Below are 17,369 nucleotides of genomic sequence, written 5' to 3' on the forward strand. Positions count from 1 at the left end.
CGAAGGAAGCAGTGATTTTGGTAACGAATGGGTTTATAGTTTTGGTAATGAATTGGTTTAAAAGTCTCTCGAATGGTGAAGAATGATAAAGTTTACTGTTCACACGAATGATACATTCACGAATAAAGTTTGAGTAACGAATGATCACGTGAATGATAGGGAATAAGATTTGGGTAACCAATATGATACTGCAGATGTAAAATATGTGGTAGTGTAGACGAATGATCAGAGTTATACCTCAATGACACGTGTCAAAATCGGTAACTACTATTCATATGAATGATCAATTACGAGTAACGAATCTGGATTCATACATAACAAATCGTCATTCGAATCTTCAACACATTAATAAACAATCTTGATTCAAACCGAAATCCAGACTTCGATCAAACTTGGAATACAAGTCCAAGTCCTAACCAAATTCAAGTTTGAATAAGCTTTCAAGGTAGAATAAGTTTCCATTTTATTCTCCAAAGCTATATTTCCTCTAGAGAGTAAATATCAAATGGTTTTTCTTCACACTTTGTACTCGGATCACCAATCATGGGAGGACTGTATACATAATCAAAGGAGGATATACGGTTTCCAAATGAGCTCTAAGTCCCGTTCCCCCTTTGCAAAATCATTCAATTTCATCTGCCTTGGAAAATTCAAATGAGACCCGATCTCAGCATCTAAATGAAGCATTTATTGCATAATCATGTTCTTAGATTATAAAGCATAGAAATTAGCCATTTCAAAAAGTGTAGGATTCAAACTGTCAAACTTTTTTTTTGGGTAAAGGGTTTTACCCGGTTAAATTCATTCCACACAACCAACAAAGAACAAGTAATATGCCAAAGTGCCATATTAGTTCTCTTGTATGACATGCCATACTTAAACAAAACCAAAACCACCAAACAAAGGTAAACACTGCTAAAGCCTACACAAGAACCAAAGAAACAAACATAACAAAAACAGATCAACCATTATCATCAAATTGGTGTGAAACTCCCCTCGGAAAGTGCCAATCATCGAGAACCCGATTGACCCGATCAGAATTCTTGAACTTTAGAGTCATAAGCTTTAGGCGAGTACCCTTAATGATTTCATCAGCAACAATCTTTGGAGTCTTCAAAGAGTTCCTGAAAAGCCGGTTATTTCGTTCCTTCCAAATTACGTAAACCGATGCCCCAAGTAACAGCCGATTAATAACATTATCAATAGAGTTGGACATTCCAAATTGAGACACATATTGAAGAATATTCGCCCAACATTTCATGCACCCCTGAAACTTACCTTTCAATTTGACAATACTCCAAACCTCAGAAGAGAACTTACACTCAAAGAAGAGATGATTACGAGAATCCGGCTCTCCATTACATAAAAGGCAGCAATACAGGTTATGATTTGGATAACCACCAATATTCCACCCCATTATACGATTCTGCGTGCTCAATCAATCATGAAGCACAATCCACAACATAAAGGAGTGTTTTGGTACACATTGAGAGAACCAAACAACATGCATCCAAGAAACCTTATCAGCCGGGATTCGAAAAAGTTGCCATAAAACGGCATCGCTTTAAAATAAAAGACATTATCCATGAAAACATAAATACCATTATCAACAAACTTAAAGTCATAACCAGATTGTCTTAATACAGAAACGAGATAATATTCCTAGTCAAACTAGGGGAATATAAATGTTTTTCAAAACAATTTCCAAACCATTTGGAAGCTTTAAAACATAATCTCCTCGGGCTTGGACGTCAACCTTTGCTCCATTGCCCATGAAGAGACTTATATCTCCTTTCTTCACCTCATTTCTTCTTTTGAACCCCTGCAATGAATTGCATATGTGAGTTCCACATCCGGTATCCAATACCCATGTGTTAGAAGAAATAATATTAAGATCAATGTGAATCATGAAAGTTGTACCTGAGGTTTTCCCCGCATCCCTCTTAGCTTTCAACTCCTTGAGATAGGTCGGACAGTTTCTCATCCAATGACCTATCTCACCACAACCAAAGCACGGATCCCCAGCGCTAACCTTTAGCTTCTTTGGCTTTGGCTCCGCCTTTGCCTTTCCCTTGAACCGCTTCTTGACTTGCCCCTTACCAACGGCAACCTTTGCTTTTGGTTCCGGGTGATGCCTTTTCTTTGAGCCACCCTCATTGATCGCAAGAACGGGTAAAACCTTTTTACCCATGCCGGCCTCGGCTGTCTTAAGCATTGCGTGAAGCTCACCAATGCTTTTGTCCCATCCATTCATGTTGTAGTTCATGACGAATGTCTCAAACCTTTTAGTTAAGCCATTTAGGATTAAATCCGTGGCTAACTCTTTTGAGACGGGACAGTTAAGCCGTTCAAGCCGATCAATGTGGCTCTTCATCTTAAGTACATAAGATGAAACAAATTGGGTTTCTTCCATATGACATGCATGAAGCGCTCGAACCGTTTCGAATCGCTCAGCCCAAGCTTGAGTAAGAAACATTTCCTTAAGTTGGGTTATCATGTCATACGCTCCATGATTCTCGAAATCCTTTTGGATCTCGGGAATCATTGTTCCCAACATGAGGCAAGAAACTTGCACCGAATCCTCGGTGTATTTTAACCAATCCGCATAGGCATCCAAGTTATTGACATCGGGTTCATCAGGAATATGATCGTCTAAAATATAAGACTTCTTTTCTTGTTTGAGAACAATTCTCAAGTTTCGATACCAATCCATGAAGTTGTTAAAGTTTAGACGATCCTTATCCAGAATTGATCTTAGTGATAGATTATGCACGTGTGGGATAATTGAATTCGGTGCTTTGTTTGCGGCCATCTAAAAGAATTTTAACAAAGTTCAAATTAGTATTTTCGATATTAATAAAATTTTAACCTTTAATACCCTTTAAATGTCTCCAAGACAATTATTGATTAAAATCTAGAACCCAACGTTTCATTCAAATAGTAGTTAGGTGACCTTTATCCTACTATTCGAATTAACAAGGTAGTCAACGTTTGAAAATTTCAACCCTTTGCAACTTCTAGTTTTATGGGATCGGTTAAACATCATATATTTAGTTGGTATGTTAAATCCCATCAACACCTTTGAACGCCATGTTAAGGTGATCCTATAGTCATGGTTTCAAATCAAGTCGTCCTACTTATACACACGTGTGAGTTTACTCATACAAGTGGTTAGGTGATCCTAACGCCAAAAGTACTTGTAAAATCACTTTAAGATCAAAAGTTTTCTTAAAAGTGCTTAGGTGATCCTAACTCACTTTCAAGTCTACACGTGACTTAAGTGTCGTATAAAAGGTTGGTGTTTAACTTGTTTTTAAAAAGGGATTTTAGTTTTCTAAATTCTAGATTGGAAAACTATTTATTGTACCTTTCATTTGCATGCATTCAAATGTATGGTACTTAGTTGAAAAACCCATTTTCAAAGTTCCAATTAATAAAACCCATTTTTATTATGAAATCATTAGTTATTAATAAAACCAATTTTTATTACCTAACGATTTCTAAGGAACCAATTTTATGCTAGTTGATTTTAAGTTGTTAAGCAAACCATATTGCAAATAATAAGTAAATCAACCATGCAAGCATAAAATATACACAACCACAAGTTCATAACCATAGCCTCCTAATATTGACCACACATGTTGACCGAAGACAAGTGTGTCAAAAAGTCTCTCCTAAGGGACCCAAAAGAACATGCACTTGTGTCGGTGAACTCCCACTTGATTCCGCATCCATATGCTCCAAGTGTTTACTCCCGGTGTTGTGGTCTTCATCATTTTATTTGGGCTTCCATCCATGCATCTTCTTTTACAAAATATATCCTAATACATTTTTCTAGTAAAAGAAATACATCTAATCTACTTATTATTACAAGCCATATGAATGAATAAATAGATTACAAACCCAAATAAATATTACAACCAAATCGAATGAACAAACAACCAACACAATCATTCAACCAAACACAAGGCCATGGCTAGGTTATGAACATCTATTACACATCCAAATATGCAATAATACAAGACCAAAATGGTTCCCCTTTTTGCCTCAAAACTTTCGGCCAAAGCTTAAGCAAACCGAAAGTTTCGGGTTTTGTCCAAACAAATTAAACAATCATCCAAATGACTTGGTTTTTCAAGATTACCACATGCATGTAAAGTATAACCTTGAAAAACCATGGGGTAACCAAACCCCAAAAAGTTTCGGCCAAATGGTGAAACCCACCATAAACCCGAAAAATTTTTGGTCTAATGAAGCATGCATTCGTATAAGCGGCTCTTGATGCCATTGTTGGGTTTTAACAAGATTATCAAAGTGATAAAATCCCTATTTTACCAAAAACGCAGCGGATATAAAAGTTTTAAATCTTGTTAATATGATATGTATAAAACCAATTTTAAACATGCAAAACCCAAACCCGGATCCAAATACGAATTACACACTATCAAATACATGCATGTCACTATAAGTCCATGCATGTGACTACTACCTTTCAATATGACAAAACCGGGTGAAAGAGATGATGATTGAAAGGTAAGAACTTGAATATGGAAGCTCCTCAAGCTAGCATACCCCAAGCTTCAACAACACACCACTTCTAGCTAGGATTTGCAGTTGAAATTTTCTTCTTCTTTTCTTATGTTGGATGAAAATACCCAAGAGAGGAAGAGAGAAAAGTTTACTTGGAAATTATGTGTGTTATGAAAGAATGAAAGAGAAAGACTTGGTTTTATTTAAAGGTATTTTTCTCTCCACCAATAATAACCATTGCATGTCTCCACTCAAACATATAATAATATTACATTTGAAATAGTTATTATCTTTTTTCTCTTTTATAAAACTTTAAACATATATATATATATATATATATATATATATATATATATATATATATATATATATATATATATCCATACATATATACTTTTATAAGTTTATAACTTATAACTTATAAAACCTATTATATGTTAAGAGACATGCTTGGTTATTATTATTCACATATTGTTATTTAACCAACTTAAATAACACTATGTAATGTTCTTTCATAAAACATAAATCATCCATATGATTTGTTTATTACACAAGTACATTTTATTTAGAAACCCCTTTCCAAATAACTCAAGTGTTAATATTCACTTGTTATGATCACATCATATATGAACGAATATTATCGGTGTTTGTCTAGCTTGTTATTGGGTATGACCCGACTTGGATCATAACGTACTAGCCACATCAATTTAATATGTCTCCTGGGCAGACCGAGTCCAACAATCTCCCACTTGCACAAGATACATAGAAGATTGATGCAAGTAGCAAATACCGCCTAACTACGGTTTACTACCCCTAATACGTATGACGAAGTGCCATTCAATAACATTATCCCTTTCAAGTCCCATACTTGAAAATGATTTAGGTGAAACTATCATTTATCCTTTTGCCACAAATGTCATGTTAAATCCAGAGACACAGAGTGATCATTCTCTGTTGATTTAACTTGTCAGGCCTTAGACATTTAACTCTCAACGAATAAGAGGGACAAATCCAATACTGACTACATACGTCTCTCACTATCACCTTGTACTATACTTGAGCTTAGCCTTATGTACTGACATATTTCAGAGCAGCGAAGAACTAAGTCAAAGCATAATAGTCGATGAATATCAAGACCCAATATGTATCTCAGGTCAGAGGATACTATGAAGTTCGCCTTTACTCAAATTTACTTATGATCACAAATCCCAAGGATTCCATGCAGTAAAATTGAGAGCGGGTCAGTCCAATATTTATCCCATAAATATCTATGAACCTTGGCAGCAACCCTTTGCTATATTCATGCCTCATGAATATCTACCAATCCAAGTTCATAATAGTCTTACTTTCACATTTGTTCCCACAAATATGAACGACTACGGACGTTTAGAATAATTCAAATTATTCACGGATTTAAACATACTAAAATGGAACATAACTCAAGAACATGACCATAACCAAAACCATATGATTGAGTTAAAATAAAATTGTTCCAATATCCAAATACAAATTTTGATCAAATCCAATCACTAGAATATCGAAGTCCTAAGGCGCAAGTATGACTCTCATGCTTCGGCCTTTCAAGGAGTTTCGTGAGTGGGTCCGCAATGTTTTGATCAGTGTGAACTTTGCGAATACATATCTTTCCCTTTTCAACTTCATCCCTTATGTAGTTGAATCTCCGCTCAATGTGCCTAGTCTTTTGATGTGCGCGGGGTTCCTTGATTTGAGCAATCGCACCCTCGTTGTCACAAAAGATCTCTAGAGGGTCCTGAATGGTACGAACTACTCCTAGATCGGCAATGAACTTTCTAATCCATGCAGCTTGAGCTGCCAGGGAGGCGACGATGTATTCAGATTCAGTGGTGGATAAAGCTACCACGTCTTGTTTTGCACTCTTCCATGAGACAGCACCACCATTGAGAACGAAAACGTATCCCGATTGTGATCGAGAATCATCTCGATCAGTTTGGAAACTCGCATCAGTGTAACCCTTTACAACGAGTTCCTCCTCACAGAGCCATATATTAGAAACATATCCTTAGTCCTTCTAAGGTATTTCAATATGCTCTTAACAGCCATCCAATGGCTAGTTCCCGGATTTTGTTTTTTTTTTGGGTAAAGGGTTCTACCCGGTTAAATTCATTCCACACAACCAATAAAGAACAAGTAATATGACAAAGTGCCATATTAGTTCTCATGTATGACATGCCATACAAGAGTAAACAAAACCAAAACCACCAAACAAAGGTAAACACTGCTAAAGCCTACACAAGAACCAAAGAAACAAACATAACAAAAACAGATCAACCATTATCATCAAATTGGTGTGAAACTCCCCTCGGAAAGTGCCAATCATCGAGAACCCGATTGACCCGATCAGAATTCTTGAACTTTAGAGTCATAAGCTTTAGGCGAGTACCCTTAATGATTTCATCAGCAACAATCTTTGGAGTCTTCAAAGAGTTCCTGAAAAGCCGGTTATTTCGTTCCTTCCAAATTACGTAAACCGATGCCCCAAGTAACAGCCGATTAATAACATTATCAATAGAGTTGGACATTCCAAATTGAGACACATATTGAAGAATATTCGCCCAACATTTCATGCACCCCTGAAACTTACCTTTCAATTTGACAATACTCCAAACCTCAGAAGAGAACTTACACTCAAAGAAGAGATGATTACGAGAATCCGGCTCTCCATTACATAAAAGGCAGCAATACAGGTTATGATTTGGATACCCACCAATATTCCACCCCATTATACGATTCTGCGTGCTCAATCAATCATGAAGCATAATCCACAACATAAAGGAGTGTTTTGGAACACATTGAGAGAACCAAACAACATGCATCCAAGAAACCTTATGAGCCGGTATTCGAAGAAGTTGCCATATTCCTGAAGCCGAGAACTTCATTGAAGTCCCATTCTCATCCATTACCACGATCTTGTCCCTCATTTCCGGATAAATACTCACCCCCTTTAAGTTCGAAAGAATTGGGAAACTCGAAATCCAATCAGGCGGCCATACCCAGTTATTATGAAGAACAACATCACTGACACAGGTTTTTAAAGTCAAACCAGCCCCATGTATTGCTCTCGGGTTAATATAATCACTTAAAGGACATAAATCATCCCATTTATCATACCAAAGTGAAGTAGATCTTCCATTACCGATTTCATGCCATATAAAATGTCTAATACGGGGACGAAACTGAAGAATCTTCCTCCACCCCCAAGTACAAGAGTTAGGAATCTGCAAGCTCCAGAAATTTCGCCCCTTCATTTTATACTCATGCATCCATTTAACCCACAACGACTTACGATCATTGATTAAACTCCAAATATGATAAACCAGAAGAGAGTTATTGACATCCCGGATACGCCGGATACCCAAACCACCTTCACTTTTCGGCTGACAAACAATATCCCAAGAAACTTTATGCTTTCCCTTTTTGTGTCCAAAGTCCCAAAGGAAATTTTTAATCCGTTTTTCAAGATCAGCAATAAGTCTAGAAGGAAGTGAGAAAACAGCAGACCAGTAAATATATAAGGACGACAGAACAGACCTGACCAGCTGAAGTTTACCCGCAAAAGATAAAGTTTTATTCTTCCAATCTCCAATCCGATTATCCATACGATCCAGCAACCTCTTACAATCACGGTAATTTAGCCTCGTAGAAATAAGAGGAACTCCCAAGTATTTAACCGGGAGTCTACCTTCAACGAAGGGCATAATATTCAAAGTCCCACTTTTAACGCGATCTGAAACATTACAGAAAAACGCGGTACTTTTCGATACACTAGGAGTAAGCCCGGACATATCTTTGAAATCATTGAGAGCCCCCATAATAGTTTTAGCAGAATCCACATCGCCTCGAGCAAACAGGAACAAATCATCCGCAAAGCAAATATTGATAATATTTAATTTTTCACAATGACGATGAAAACGAAACGAGGGTTCAATACGAACCTTTCGATGCATAATCAACGTGAGAACTTGCATAACCAACGTGAAAATATAAGGAGACATCGGATCACCCTGTCTTAGACCTGTTTTACCACTAAAGAACCCGTGTAAGTTCCCATTTATGGATATCGAAAAAGAAGAAGTGGTTATGCATTCCATTATCCAATGAATCATCCTATCGTGGAAACCATATCCATATAGAATATCACGAATGAAGTCCCAACTGACCGTATCGTAAACTTTCTGAATATCAACTTTAAAAGCACATCTAGGCGGACCGTTATTAGTGTGATAATTATGCATTAATTATTGGGTCAAAAGGATGTTATCAGAAATTCTACGCCCAGGAACAAACGCAGACTGATTGATATCAATTAACGACTCCAAACCCTTCATCATACGAACCGAGATAATCTTGGTAATGCATTTATATAAAGTGTTGCAGCACGAGATGGGACGAAAATCATTAGGAGTAAAAGTGGTGGTCACTTTGGGAATAAGGGCAATAATAGTGTGGTTAACCTGTTTAAGGAGACTTCCTTTTCTGAAAAATTCATGAACCGCCAAACAAACATCTTTCCCAACAATATCCCAAGAACTTTTAAAGAAGGCCGAGGAAATACCATCAGGCCCCGGCGCTTTGTTATTCCCAATAGAGAAAAAAGCTTCCTTGATTTCCAAATCGGATATAGGTCTAACCATCAGCTCCGCCTGAGAGGCCGAGAGCTTAGTAGTAAAAATTTGATTATCTGGTTTTCTCAATGGTTGCATATCCGAACCAAAAATGTTCATAAAATGATGAACAAACACCGAAGGAACATCCGATCCCTCATATAATTGGCCCTGAACATCACTTATAGTATCAATACGACATCTATGGTTCCGCATTTTCAAGGAATTGTGAAAATACGCAGTGTTAGAATCACCAAGCTTTAACCAATCGACTTTAGCTTTTTGTTTTAGGAATTCTTCCTCATCTTTATGTATACACTAAGAGTAGTTATCTTAAGGCTTATCATGAGGCAACTAAAGATGAGGAACTAAAAATGGCAACTCCGATATCAACTAAAAATGGCTTATCATGAGGCAACTAAAAATGGCAACTCCGGTCCCCATTTGCAAAATCACTCAATTTCGTCTGCCTTGGACAATTCAAATGAGACCCGATATCAGCATCTAATGAAGCATTTGTGGCATAATCATGTTCTTAGATTATAAAGCATAGAAATTAGCCATTTCAAAAAGAATAGGATTCAAACTGTCAAACTTGTAAAGTTATGGGTTAAAACTAGGAAATTATGAAATTTTTGGTATAACGAATGAAACTAATAGATTAACGAATGAAGCAGTGATTTTGGTAACGAATGGGTTTATAGTTTTGGTAATGAATTGGTTTAAAAGTCTCTAGAATGGTGAAGAATGATAAAGTTTACTGTTCACACGAATGATACATTCACGAATAAAGTTTGAGTAACGAATGATCACGCGAATGATAGGGAATAAGATTTGAGTAACCAATATGATACAACAGATGTAACAAATGTGGTATTGTAGACGAATGATCATAGTTATACCTCAATGACACGTGTCAAAATCGGTTACTACTATTCATATGAATGATCAATTACGAATAACGAATCTGTATTCATACATAACAAATCGTCATTCGAATCTTCAACACATTAATAAACAATCTAGATTCAAACCGAAATCCAGACTTCGATCAAACTTGGAATACAAGTCCAAGTCCTAACCAAATTCATGGTTGAATAAGCTTTCAAGGTCGAATAAGTTTCCATTTTAATCCCCCAAGCTATATTTTCCTCTAGAGAGTAAATATTAAATAATGGTTTTTCTTCACACTATGTACTCGGATCACTAATCCTGGGAGGACTGTATACATAATCAATGAAGGATGTACGGTTTCCAAATGAGCTCTAAACTCCGGTCCCCATTTGCAAAATCACTCTATTTCGTCTGCCTTGGACAATTCAAATGAGACCCGATATCAGCATCTAAATGAAGCATTTGTTGCATAATCATGTTCTTAGATTATAAAGCATAGAAATTAGCCATTTCAAAAAGAATAGGATTCAAACTGTCAAACTTGTAAAGTTATGGGTTAAAACTAGGAAATTATGAAATTTTTGGTATAACGAATGAAACTAATAGATTAACGAATGAAGCAGTGATTTTGGTAACGAATGGGTTTATAGTTTTGGTAATGAATTGGTTTAAAAGTCTCTCGAATGGTGAAGAATGATAAAGTTTACTGTTCACACGAATGATACATTCACGAATAAAGTTTGAGTAACGAATGATCACGTGAATGATAGGGAATAAGATTTGAGTAACCAATATGATACTGCAGATGTAACAAATGTGGTATTGTAAACGAATGATCAGAGTTATACCTCAATGACACGTGTCAAAATCGGTTACTACTATTCATATGAATGATAAGGAATAAAGTTTGAGTAACCAATATGATACTGCAGATGTAACAAATGTGGTATTGTAGACGAATGACCAGAGTTATACCTGAATGACACGTGTCAAAATCGGCTAGTACTATTCAATGAATGATCAATTACGAGTAACGAATCTGTATTCATACATAACAAATCGTCATTCGAATCTTCAACACATTAATAAACAATCTAGTTTCAAACCGAAATCCAGACTTCGATCAAACTTGGAATACAAGTCCAAGTCCTAACCAAATTCATGGTTGAATAAGCTTTCAAGGTCGAATAAGTTTCCATTTTAATCTCCAAAGCTATATTTTCCTCTTGAGAGTATATATCAAATGGTTTTTCTTCACACTTGTACTCGGATCACTAATCATGGGAGGACTGTATACATAATCAATGGAGGATGTACGGTTTCCAAATGAGCTCTAAACTCCGGTCCCCATTTGCAAAATCACTCAATTTCGTCTGCCTTGGACAATTCAAATGAGACCCGATATCAGCATCTAAATGAAGCATTTGTTTCATAATCATGTTCTTAGATTATAAAGCATAGAAATTAGCCATTTCAAAAAGAATAGGATTCAAACTGTCAAACTTGTAAAGTTATGGGTTAAAGTAGGAAATGATGAAATTTTTGGTATAACGAATGAAACTAATAGATTAACGAATGAAGCAGTGATTTTGGTAACGAATGGGTTTATAGTTTTGGTAATGAATTGGTTTAAAAGTCTCTCGAATGGTGAAGAATGATAAAGTTTACTGTTCACACGAATGATACATTCACGAATAAAGTTTGAGTAACGAATGATCACGTGAATGATAGGGAATAAGATTTGAGTAACCAATATGATACTGCAGATGTAACAAATGTGCTATTGTAGACGAATGATCAGAGTTATACCTGAATGACACGTGTCAAAATCGGTTACTACAATTCATATGAATGATCAATTACGGGTAACGAATCTGTATTCAGACATAACAAATCGTCATTCGAATCTTCAACACATTAATAAACAATCCAGATTCAAACTCAAATCCAGACTTCGATCAAACTTTGAATACAATTCCAAGTCCCAACCAAATTCAAGGTTGAATAAGCTCAAAGGGTCGAATAAGTTTCCATTTTAATCTCCAAAGCTATATTTTCCTCTTGAGAGTAAATATCAAATGGTTTTTCTTCACAGTTTGTACTCGGATCACCAATCATGGGAGGACTGTATACATAATAAAGGGAGGATGTACGGATTCCAAATGAGCTCTAAACCCCGGTCCCCATTTGCAAACTCACTTAATTTCATCTGCCTTGGACAATTCAAATGATACCCGATCTCAGCATCTAAATGAAGCAATTGTTGCATAATCATGTTTTTAGATTATAAAGCATAGAAATTAGCCATTTCAAAAAGTAGAGGATTCAAACTGTCACACTTGTAAACTTATGGGTTAAAACTAGGAAATGATGGAATTTTTGGTATAACGAATGAAACTAATAGATTAACGAATGAAGCAGTGATTTTGGTAACGAATGGGTTTATAGTTTTGGTAATGAATTGGTTTAAAAGTCTCTAGAATGGTGAAGAATGATAAAGTTTACTGTTCACACGATTGATACATTCATGAATAAAGTTTGAGTAAGGAATGATCACATGAATGATAAGGAATAAGGTTTGAGTAATCAATATGATACTGCAGATGTAACAAATGTGGTATTATAGACGAATGATCAGAGTTATACCTCAATGACACGTGTCAAAATCGGTTACTACTATTCATATGAATGATCAATTACGAGTAACGAATCTGTATTCATACATAACAAATCGTCATTCGAATCTTTAACATATATTAATAAACAATCTAGATTCAAACCGAAATCCAGACTTCGATCAAACTTGGAATAAAAGTCCAAGTCCTAACCAAATTCAAGGTTGAATAAGCTTTCAAGGTAGAATAAGTTTCCATATCTCCAAAGCTATATTTTCCTCTAGAGAGTAAATATCAAATGGTGTTTCTTCACACTTTGTACTCGGATCACCAATCATGGGAGGACTGTATACATAATCAAGGGAGGATGTACGGTTTCCAAATGAGCTCTAAATCCCGTTCCCCATTTGCTAAATCATTCAATTTAATCTGCCTTGGAAAATTCAAATGAGGCCCGATCTCAGCATCTAAATGAAGCATTTGTTGCATAATCATGTTCTTAGATTCTAAAGCATAGAAATTAGCTATTTCAAAAAGTATAGGATTCTAACTGTCAAACTTGTAAAGTTATGGGTCAAAACTAGGAAATAATTGAGATCGGGTCTCACTTGAATTGTCCAAGGCTGATGAAATAGAGTGATTTTGCAAAAGGAGACCGAGGTTTAGAGCTCCTTTGGAAACCGTACATCCTCCCTTCATTATGTGTACAGTCCTTCGGTGATCCGAGTACAAACTGTGAAGAAAAACCATTTGATATTTACTCTTAAGAGGAAAATATAGCTTTGGAGATTCAAATGAAAACAAATTCGACCTTGAAAGCTTATTCAACCTTTAATTTAGTTGGGATTTGGACTTGTAATCCAAGTTTGATCGAAGTTTGGATTTGAGTTTGAATTTAGATTGATTCTTAATGTGTTGAAGATTCTAATGACGATTTGTTATGTATGTATACAGATTCGTTACTCGTAACTGATCATTCATATGAATAGTAGTAACCGATTTTGACACGTGTGATTCAGGTATAACTCTGATCATTCGTCTACAATACGACATTTGTTACATCTACAGTATCAAATTCGTTACTCAAACCTTATTCTCTATTATTCATGTGATCATTCGTTACTCAAACTTTACTCGTGAATGTATCATTCGTGTGGACAGTAGACTTTATCATTCTTCACCATTCGAGAGACTTTTAAACCAATTCATTACCAAAACCACAAACCCATTCGTTACCAAAATCACTGCTTCATTCGTTAAACTATTAGTTTCATTCGTTATACAAAGAATTTCATTATTTCATAGTTTTAAGCGATAACTTTATAAGTTTGACAGTTTGAACCCCATACTTTTTGAAATGGCCAATTTCTACGCTTTAGAATCTAAGAACATGATTATGCAACAAATGCTTCATTTTGATGCTGAGATCGGGTCTCATTTGAATTGTCCAAGGCTGATGAAATAGAGTGATTTTGCAAAAGGAGACCGAGGTTTAGAGCTCCTTTGGAAACCGTACATCCTCCCTTGATTATGTGTACAGTCCTTCGGTGATCCGAGTACAAACTGTGAAGAAAAACCCTTTGATATTTACTCTTAAGAGGAAAATATAGCTTTGGAGATTCAAATGAAAACAAATTCGACCTTGAAAGCTTATTCAACCTTGAATTTAGTTGGGATTTGGACTTGTAATCCAAGTTTGATCGAAGTTTGGATTTGAGTTTGAATTTAGATTGATTCTTAATGTGTTGAAGATTCAAATGACGATTTGTTATGTATGTATACAGATTCGTTACTCGTAACTGATCATTCATATGAATAGTAGTAACCGATTTTGACACGTGTGATTCAGGTATAACTCTGATCATTCGTCTACAATACGACATTTGTTACATCTACAGTATCAAATTCGTTACTCAAACCTTATTCTCTATTATTCATGTGATCATTCGTTACTCAAACTTTATTCGTGAATGTATCATTCGTGTGGACAGTAGACTTTATCATTCTTCACCATTCGAGAGACTTTTAAACCAATTCATTACCAAAACCATAAACCACCAAAATCACTGCTTCATTCGTTAAACTATTAGTTTCATTCGTTATACAAAAAATTTCATTAGTTCATAGTTTTAAGCGATAACTTTACAAGTTTGACAGTTTGAACCCCATACTTTTTGAAATGGCTAATTTCTACGCTTTAGAATCTAAGAACATGATTATGCAACAAATGCTTCATTTAGATGCTGAGATCGGGTCTCATTTGAATTGTCCAAGGTGATGAAATAGAGTGATTTTGCAAAAGGGGACCAAGGTTTAGAGCTCATTTGGAAACCGTACATCCACCCTTGATTATGTATACAGTCCTCCGGTGATCCGAGTACAAACTGTGAAGAAAAATCATTTGATATTTACTCTTAAGAGGAAAATATAGTTTTGGAGATTCAAATGAAAATTATTCGACCTTGAAAGCTTATTCAACCTTGAATTTGGTTGGGATTTGGACTTGTAATCCATGTTTGATCGAAGTCTGGATTTTGAGTTTGAATTTAAAATGTTTATTAATGTGTTGAAGATTCAAATGACGATTTGTTATGTATTTATACAGATTCGTTAATCGTAACTGATCATTCATATGAATAGCAGTAACCGATTTTGACACGTGTGATTCAGGTATAACTCTGATCATTCGTCTACAATACGACATTTGTTACATCTACAGTATCAAATTCGTTACTCAAACCTTATTCCCTATCATTCATGTGATCATTCGTTATTCAAACTTTATTCGTGAAGGTATCATTCGTGTGGATAGTAGACTTTATCATTCTTCACCATTCGAGAGACTTTTAAACCAATTCATTACCAAAACCATAAACCCATTCGTTACCAAAATCACTGCTTTATTCGTTAAACTATTAGTTTCATTCGTTATAAAAAAAAATTCATTATTTCATAGTTCTAAGCCATAACTTTACAAGTTTGATAGTTTGAACCCCATACTTTTTCAAAATGGCTAATTTATACGCTTTAGAATCTAAGAACATGATTATGCAACAAATGCTTCATTTAGATGCTGAGATCGGGTCTCATTTGAATTGTCAAAGGCTGATGAAATAGGGTGATTTTGCAAAAGGGGACCAAGGTTTAGAGCTCATTTGGAAACCGTACATCCACCCTTGATTATGTATACAGTCCTCCGGTGATCCGAGTACAAACTGTGAAGGAAAACCAATTGATATTTACTCTTAAGAGGAAAATATAGCTTTGGAGATTCAAATGAAAACTTATTTGAACTTCAAAGCTTATTCAACCTTGAATTTGGTTGGGATTTGGACATGTAATTCATGTTTGATCGAAGTTTGGATTTTGAGTTTGAATTTAGAATGTTTATTAATGTGTTGAAGATTCAAATGACGATTTGTTATGTATTTATACAGATTCGTTAATCGTAACTGATCATTCATATGAACAGTAGTAACCGATTTTGACACGTGTGACTCAGGTATAACTCTGATCATTCTTCTACAATACGACATTTTTTACATCTACAGTATCAAATTCGTTACTCAAACCTTATTCCCTATCATTCATGTGATCATTCGTTACTCAAACTTTATTCGTGAATGTATCATTTGTGTGGACAGTAAACTTTATCATTCTTCACCATTCGAGAGACTTTTAAACCAATTCATTGCCAAAACCATAAACCCATTCGTTACCAAAATCACTGCTTTATTCGTTAAACTATTAGTTTCATTCGTTATACAAAAAATTTCATTATTTCATAGTTTCAAGCGATAACTTTACAAGTTTGATAGTTTGAACCTCATACTTTTTGAAATGGCTAATTGTTGGGTTTTAACAAGATTATCAAAGTGATAAAATCCCTATTTTACCAAAAACGCAGCGGATATAAAAGTTTTAAATCTTGTTAATATGATATGTATAAAACCAATTTTAAACATGCAAAACCCAAACCCGGATCCAAATACGAATTACACACTATCAAATACATGCAGGTCACTATAAGTCCATGCATGTTACTACTACCTTTCAATATGACAAAACCGGGTGAAAGAGATGATGATTGAAAAGTAAGAACTTGAATATGGAAGCTCCTCAAGCTAGCATACCCCAAGCTTCAACAACACACCACTTCTAGCTAGGATTTGCACTTGAAATTTTCTTCTTCTTTTCTTATGTTGGATGAAAATACCCAAGAGAGGAAGAGAGAAAAGTTTACTTGGAAATTATGTGTGTTATGAAAGAATGAAAGAGAAAGACTTGGTTTTATTTAAAGGCATCTTTCTCTCCACCAATAATAACCATTGCATGTCTCCACTCAAACATATAATAATATTACATTTGAAAGAGTTATTATCTTTTTCTTTTATAAAACTTTAAACATATATATATATATATATATATATATATATATATATATATATATCCATACATATATACATTTATAAGTTTATAACTTATAACTTATAAAACCTATTATATGTTAAGAGACATGCTTGGTTATTATTATTCACATATTGTTATTTAACCAACTTAAATAACACTATGTAATGTTCTTTCATAAAACATAAATCATCCATATGATTTGTTTATTACACAAGTACATTTTATTTAGAAACCCCTTTCCAAATAACTCAAGTGTTAATATTCATTTGTTATGATC

This window comes from Bidens hawaiensis, unplaced genomic scaffold (genome assembly GCF_021521415.1).
Source record: "Bidens hawaiensis isolate Kalapana, Puna unplaced genomic scaffold, B.hawaiensis_p1.1 tig00004857_1, whole genome shotgun sequence".
In the NCBI taxonomy this organism is placed as follows: Eukaryota; Viridiplantae; Streptophyta; class Magnoliopsida; order Asterales; family Asteraceae; genus Bidens; species Bidens hawaiensis.